This window comes from Nannospalax galili, unplaced genomic scaffold, assembly GCF_000622305.1.
Source record: "Nannospalax galili isolate Female #2095 unplaced genomic scaffold, S.galili_v1.0 scaffold41, whole genome shotgun sequence".
Classification (NCBI taxonomy): Eukaryota; Metazoa; Chordata; class Mammalia; order Rodentia; family Spalacidae; genus Nannospalax; species Nannospalax galili.
Genome location: NW_008344991.1, coordinates 279562 through 287594, shown reverse-complemented (window position 1 = coordinate 287594; position 8033 = coordinate 279562). Strand labels below are relative to the sequence as shown.

General features: G+C 37.0%; 1 pseudogene; it reads left to right on the top strand.

The window, feature by feature from the left end:
* Positions 1 to 7119: 7119 nt before the first annotated feature.
* Positions 7120 to 7241, top strand: LOC115071716 (annotated as a pseudogene).
* The last annotated feature ends 792 nt before the right edge of the window (positions 7242 to 8033 follow it).

The following is an 8033-nucleotide window of genomic DNA, read 5'->3' as shown; positions in this document are numbered from 1 at the left end:
GTATGAAAAAAAAAAAAGTTGTGCTGTAAAGTATTCCTTGAGAAATGTTTATAATTCTATGAGAATGTAAATAGTTTCACAGTAATTGTTTTCCAGTTAGGATATTCTAACTTAATTGCAGCGCAGTCTCTTTAATTTCTTGTTCATTAATTTTTAACTAACTTCATAAAAGAATAAGAATAAAAAAAAAGGAAACCAAAGTCTATCAATAGGAACAAAGGTTTGAATATCCCATTTGTATATTATACATAAGAGATCCCCAAAATTCCACTAGAAAACTTCTAGAAATGATTGAAACTTTTAGTAAAGTGTGAGAACACAAATCAACTTTCAAAAATAAGTAGCATTTCTACATACCAATAAAAAATACACTGAGAAAGAGATGATGGAAACACTCCCAGTCACAATAGTCTCAAAAATACATCAAGGAAAAAAAAGGTAAACAAGTGGAGAGTTTGAACCGAAGACCAAAACATGAATGCATGTAATTGCAGCCATCTGATATTTAACATGAGGGCCAAAACTACACAATGAAGGAAAGACAGCATCTTCAACAAATGATGCTGGGAAAACTGGATCTCCACACCTAAAAGAATGACACACCATGTCTATTACCTTCTCAAAAATAAACTCCAAATGGACCAAACACCTCAATGTGAACAATTGAAACTGCCAGAAAAACACACAGATAGTATCCTACAAGATAGAGAGGTAGGAAAGGGCTTTCTGAATAGATTCCATCTGCTCAGGATTTAAGGCCAGCCATTGACAAACAGGACCTTATTAAACTAAAAAGCTTCTTTTCATTAAAGGAAATGATCAGTTGAATAAAGAGGAAACATATACAATGCGAGATAATCTTCTCCAGCTATACATCTGTTAGATGATTAATATCCAGAATTCACAAAGAACTCAAAAAGCAAAGAATCAAGAATAGTCCAGCCTTGGAAGACAAAAGAAAAATGAGGAAGAACCCAATAGATGGATGCTTTTGGGAGCCCTTGTCAAGAAACTCCAATTGACTCTCATATGAATATTTGAAAATTGCCCTGTTTGGGCTTTTTTCTAGTTCCCTATCTAGAACTTGTAATGTTAATTACTCTTGCCTTTACTTCTCCTTAATATGGGTGGTACCAACCTATGGGTTGGGTTCTGAACTGAATAAAGAGAAAAAAGTCAGCTGTGCAAAGGCATTCATTGCTCTCTACTTTCTGACTGCAAATGCAATGTGGACAGCTATTTTAGGCTTCTTCTGTCATGCCTCCCTTGTCATTGATGGACTGTAACCTTAAACTTTGAATTGGGCAAACCCTTCCTTCTATAAATTGCTTCTGTTGAGTATTTTTTTCAAAGCAATGAGATAAAAAATGTCGAAAGTATTTGGGAGCTTGTATCTAATGCTTAAAAGATTTTAAGGTAACCTCTTCAGAGGGGGGAATGTTGGAGGGGAGGGAGTGGGCATGGATTTGATCAAAACACCTTGTATGCATGTATGAAATTCTCAATAAAGTTTTTGTAAAAATTAAAAAAAGAAGAAAAAAATTGGCAATAGAAGTTTTCTGAGCATACAAAAAAAAGAAAATAATGGTATTTTCTTACTCAGCAATATTCAGAGTAAAGAAAGAAAATGTCTTTGTTTAGGTTAAATTTAATATAACAAGAGACTGGATTTTTTTTAAATGCCTACTTTCAGAAAGGTGTTCTGAATTGTAAACTTTCAGGAGTCCTCAATTTTTATTAAAAATATGTTTGGTTAAAATAAAACACCTTAAGTTCACCTGATGTGTCACCAAATGTCTCACAAATTCACTGCTATTGATTGTATGTTTGTTAAAAACCATTTCTCAGCCAGGCGTGGTGGCGCACGCCTTTAATCTCAGCACTCAGGAGACAAAGGCAAGCAGATCTCTGTGAGTTCAAGGCCATCCTGGTCTACATAGTGAGTTCCAGGACAGCTGGGACTACAGGGAGACCCTGTCTCAAAAAAAACAAACAAACAACAACAAAAAAAACATTTCTCACATAGTTTTGTTGGTTAAACTATGTTCTAGTTTGCTTCTCCACTGCTGTAACAAAACACTCTGGCCAATACCAAGTTGGGGAGGAAAGGGTTTATTTGTCTTACATCTCCCTGGTCATAGTTCATCAGGGAGCCCAAGGTAGGAACTCAGGGCAAGAACCTGGAGGCAGGAGCTGGAGCACAGGCCATGGAGAAATGCTGCTTACTGGCTTGCTCTCCAGGCCCCTGCTCAGCCTGCTTTCTTATATAACACAGGACCAACTGCCCAGGTATGGTACCACCCACACTGGGCTGGGTCATCCTATATCACTCAGTAATCAAGAAAATGCCCCACAGACGTGGCCACAGGCCAGTCTAACAGAGGCAATTCCCCAGCTGAGGCTCCCTCTACCCAGGTGTGTTACGTTGACAACTAAAGCTGTCCAGCACAACTATCATCCATTTGTGCAGCTCCAAGGCTCTATCCCCAATCTATTGATTGTGTGTGTCATGCCAGGAAGAGACAGGCCTGGGATTCACAGAGACTATTCTATTCTTGGTACTCTGTTCATCTGCCTTCGGGATATTGGCTGCAAGTTAGATCTGATAACACCTTGTAATTAAATCATTTCATGACCCCGCATAACATTTAAGAATTCTAAACTCAACCCAATTTAGGATTCACATTGAAGTCTGCTGGGGATGAAACCATCCATTTTCTTTCTTCAATTTACTAAATTATAGGAGTTTGTATTCTGGACAATTTCAGAATTGGAGAAACCTAACACTAACATTTCTAGAAGCTGTCATCAACAAGTCATAAGAAAAATAAAACCAGAGACTTCAGTGATTGAACAATAGCTACACGTCAACAAAACCATTCTAAATAATCTCCCATGATTGGAAGACATCCTATATAAATAAATGCTTTCTTAGAAAAAGCTAACTACATTTCCATTGCAATAGCTGGCAACACAGTGTGTCATGTGGTGGTTTTAAATGAAATTCAGTTATTCCTTGCTGTCCCATGGTCTTCCTTGTTATAAAATTAATAACTATTCCTTCTTCAGCTGTTGTTAAAATGTTCCAGTTTTAATGCTTAGATTGCCAAAAGCAGATCTGATTAGCCTGATTTGTAGAGATATGACTTCATTTTAGTGATCTGGCATCCAGGATATCAGCCTCAAGTTAGTGACGATTTTACTCCATTGAACAAAGCTATGAATCATGTGGAAATGTCAGAAGTTTTCACTGACTCTATTATACAAGGATTTGTGCTATGAAGAAGTTATGTCATTTGTTTTTCTTGATTAAAAATATAGTAGAATCAACCTCATTTATTTATTTAGTAGAAATAGCTTAATAGTCTAGCATAATGCCCCAGATTAAGACAAATTAACCAACTTATTCATTTATCCAGTTTTCAGGGTACCTAATATGTACACAGGTCTATATTATAAACTGGAATTAAGCACAAAGATGAATTCCATAAGGCTATTGTCTGCTAGGAGCTCAGAGCCTTGTGTAAAGGATGTGGCTTCTGTCACAAAGGGCTTCACATTAACAGAATTTCTCAAGAAACTTTTTGATACTTTAAGGATGATCCAAACATTTGGGCATATATAGATTTTCTTGCCAATTTTAGACAAAATATATATACCAAACAAAAAAAATACTACAAAAATTTCCACTCTCCAATCTGTCAAATCATGACTGATTAAAACAAAGAAAAATGAAAAAATAAGCAATTGAAAAGCTTGATGATTACCAAGTTACTTGATGCTTGCTTTACAACTGCTGCAGATAAATCTCAGCAAAAATGTCTTTCATAGGAAATAAAACTGAAGAGAAATGAAGAGGGATGGAAAATGTATCAGAGAGCATTGTAAAGAAAGGATGAGAGACTTAAGACTGCAGACACTGTTTCACTTCTTAGTTAAAAGCAGAATATGTTTGCTGGAATAGACATTATTATTGTTTTATGGGATGTGAAAAGAAGTTCAGTAATACAAAGGAAGTTAAGGGGACAGAATACAATTAGCCATTATTGCAAATGAGAGAAAGGAACAATACACAGTGTGGAAGAAGAAGGGAAGAATTGAAACTGGAGGAGAAAATTAAATGTAGAAGATATAGAATAATTATAGTTTGAGTGGACAATTCATTGTCAAATTTGAAGAATATAGCAATTCATAGAGTAAAGATATAATAACCACAAAAGAAAGTCACCATTAGTAGAACAGTAAGCAAAGTGCTGGTCATATATTTCAGTTGAGTATATTTTCCTTATTAATGAAATTTCCTGTTAAACATAAAATATATAAAACCACTTGTGGAATAAGCAGTGGATTCATACTGAAATATGTCAGTCATACTCTGTGTTAATGGAAATTTCTCACCAAAATATTGCTCATTTGTAATATTTTTCAAAAATCAGAGTACTAAACAAAATGTAGTTAAACACAGTTAATTCTTTTATCACAGTTCATCTGAATTAGGACTTGAGAAAAGACCAAGTTTATGGCTCACACAAGAAAATGTACATTTTGAGAAGCAACAAGTCTTTTTCTAAGTATTCCAATGCAAGACACAGATCATTCTTGAGGGATTACACAACTGGTTCTTGGCCAAATGTCATAGGACTTCCACCACCCGAGGCAGTAATCTCAAAATGTACATCCTGGAACAACTAATTACTATTATGCATTTTGTGGTTATAAAATGAAAATTTTTTAAAAATCAATGCAGAAAGTTCATATGAATGTATTTACTTGGATTAATGGAGCAGTTCTGACCCTACTGGCCACCAATCAGAATGAACCAAATATGCCTAGCGTCTTCCAACAACCACATAATTTACATAACAATGACATAAATATCATAAGCTGCTGTTGAATGAGAAAACATGTTGACATGTGTCACAAACTCTTTAAACCACAGTGAATAGTTTCAAAAATGAAGATCATTATACTTGGCTTAATCAAACTCAGAGTTGTATTCGTTTGACATTTGGAAACACAAAATTCAAACATAACATAAAATCTAAACATAAAAGTTATTTCTGCAGTAAGAGCAAATATAAAGTGGTTACCAAGCGCCCAAGTTCTTCTTCCCTTATTTAAAACTACAAAGTATTTTCTTTAAATGTGCTGAGTGTACAAAGACTTAAAAAAGAAACCTTTTAATCTACGTGATTCTAGTTAATCTGATAGTAAGTGCAAAATAAATGGAGCTTTACTCCACATTTATATTCAGTCTTAGATCTGGCTGGAAGTGATAAAAAGTAACTTTTCTAGGTAGATCGAGACACATAGTTCTAGATGTGTCACACACACACAAATAGGTACACACTTCAAAAACATATAAAGTTATGTGATCTATGTGTACATGTACAAACTTACATACGTAAATATTCTTGCATAACAAGATAATTTTAAGACTGGGAAGGCCAGTAATGATTTACCCAAAGCATTACACATATAGTCAACAATAATGCCTAAAGTTCTTTTTGTTAAATATTTTATTTATTTTTTTATTCTATTATTTATTTATTTTTTATTCTATGTGTATGAGTGTATTGCCTGCATGTGTGCAAGAGGACCTGTGTCATACAATGCCCACAGAGTCAGATGAGGTCATTGGATTCCTCTAGAACTGGAGTTATAGACAGTTTTTAGCCATCATGTGGGTGCTGGGAATCAAACCTGGGTCCTTTGCAAGAGCAGCGGATTCTCTTAACCACTGAGCCCTCTCTCTAGCCACTTAAAGGTCTTTAAGGGGATATATATATATATATAATTTCTGCTTCATATTTTAATGTGATTTTCTTTATTATGTTTTAAAGGGGATATATATATATATATATATATATATATATATATTTGTCTTTTTGAGACAGGGTCTCCCTGTAGCCCCAACTGGCCTGGAACTCACTTTGTAGATCAGGCTGGCCTCAAACTCACAGAGATCCACCTGCCTCTGCCTCCCAAATGCTGGCATTAAAGGCATGTGCCGTCACACTCAGTTAAGGGGATATATTTTATGCTATGAGTTTTTCCATAATAAAGAAAATGGGAAAGCCTAATTTTATTGTTTTGGGGACCTCTAGGGTCCCTCTGGCCAACAGCTTATAGTGGGACAGCCCACCTCTGGCACTGGGATTTTCACTTAACAACTGTATGGTTTCTGGTAGGCTTTCTTCCATTCTTTTGGGGTTTCTTCCATGCTTAAGCTTTTCTGTTTTTTTGACTGTGTATCGGGAGAATTTTTCCCCTTTATTCTCATAGTTCTTTGTAGAGCCTCCTTCTCCCTTCCCCCTTTTTACATATTTCTCCCTTAGTAACACCCTTCTCCTACTATTCTTCTCCCTCGGGTTCCTTGTTTCCCTTAATCCTTTTTACTCAGACAAGATTTAACATTAATAATAATAATAATAACTATAATAGTAATAATAGAGTAAGACGGTAGATTAGGGATATTCTCTCGATGATGTGGTAATTGAGAAGATTCAGGATAACAAAAAATAGCCTTTCTTACAAAGAAAGAAGTAGTGGAAAAACAGGGGAGGTGAGAAGAGAAAGAGAAAGTACTGAGAAACAGGAAGGCAGCCCAGCCCAGCCCAGCCAGAGGTGTGTACAGTATGTGGCTGCTGCCCTACAGCCTCCAAACAGCAGAGGCAAGGCAGAAGGCTTCTGGGAACTTGCTCATGTGAACTTACAGCAATGGTGACAGCATGCACAAGATCCAAAGCAGACAAAAACCCAGCATAGAACTGGGGAAGTGCGCAAGGAATCCTAAACTTAGCCGAGGAACTGTTGGCAACTGATTTCTGCTGTGTGAGGGAGAATTGGTCTTCTTTAAGGGAATGGTGCTAGATAGGCTGACCAGGCCCTAGGGGATGAATTCACACCAAGGGACATCTGGGGATACAATTTTGACTTGACAGGCCGTAACATGTATCACAGAATGCATGAAATCCAATGAGGGGAGGGACGCTATGAGGGAGTGCATATAGGGGAGGAGGTCTAAATATGATTAATATGTATTACATGAAATGTACAAAAATTCAATAAAAATATATATATAGAAATTGTGTGTGTGTGCATGTGTGTGTGTGTGTGTGTGCGTGTGTGTGTGTGTTCAAGTGGTAAAGTCATGAAAGACAGGGACAAAAATAAATCCTCTTTTGCAGTCCGGAACTCATTGTTTAGTATGAGTTTCGATACAAACAGGAAGGAATAAAGCACAAGCAGAGCAGAGCCCCACCTGCCTGACTGCACACATGCACGGGTGCGGTGCGCCACACAGACATGGCCACCCATGTGTACTGGCACCCAGGGCTGTACTTGCATGGTCACCAACGACATTAGGAATCTGAGAAATCTATACATTTCCGAAAATAAACTAGAGAACACTGGCATAAAGGTGTCCTGTGAGGCTGCGAAGCTTCCCAACTGCCACTCAGAGAATCTTGGATTGGAGGCCTGTGAGCTAATTGCTGCTTACTGTGCAGATCAACCTGTTGGAGAACTCCTTGGTCCCTAGTAGGGTCATTGTGCTGAGTGGGGCCCAGAAACAGCCAAAACGTAACCTGTATGCAAGGCCAGTGAACAAACTAACTTTGATTAGAAAGACCAAGCATTTCTGACCATTGAGAAAAGAGAAATCCCTACTTGACATTCCTAAGCAGTGTGTAAGAGAAACAGAAATTAAGAGTGAAGAGCCCATTGCAAGAACCGTGGGCATATTCTGATCCAAAACTACATACGAAGGAAAGGAAGTGGGCCCTCACTTCAGTAAATCTCTGTGTAAGAACTGCAGCTCACTAACACTCTAAGAAGGTGTGATTCCTCCAGCATCCAGCTCAGATGGGTTATATAAAATGGATGGGGCTTTCCATTTGCTAATAGAAGACATAAAGTCAAGTATTGGGGGGGGGGGTAGGGTGAAGGTAGAACTGGAGGAGAAAGTCTGAATATCATGAAAAATTAATCGTATGAATTTCTTGAATCAAAATTTCTCCTAAAGTTGAAAA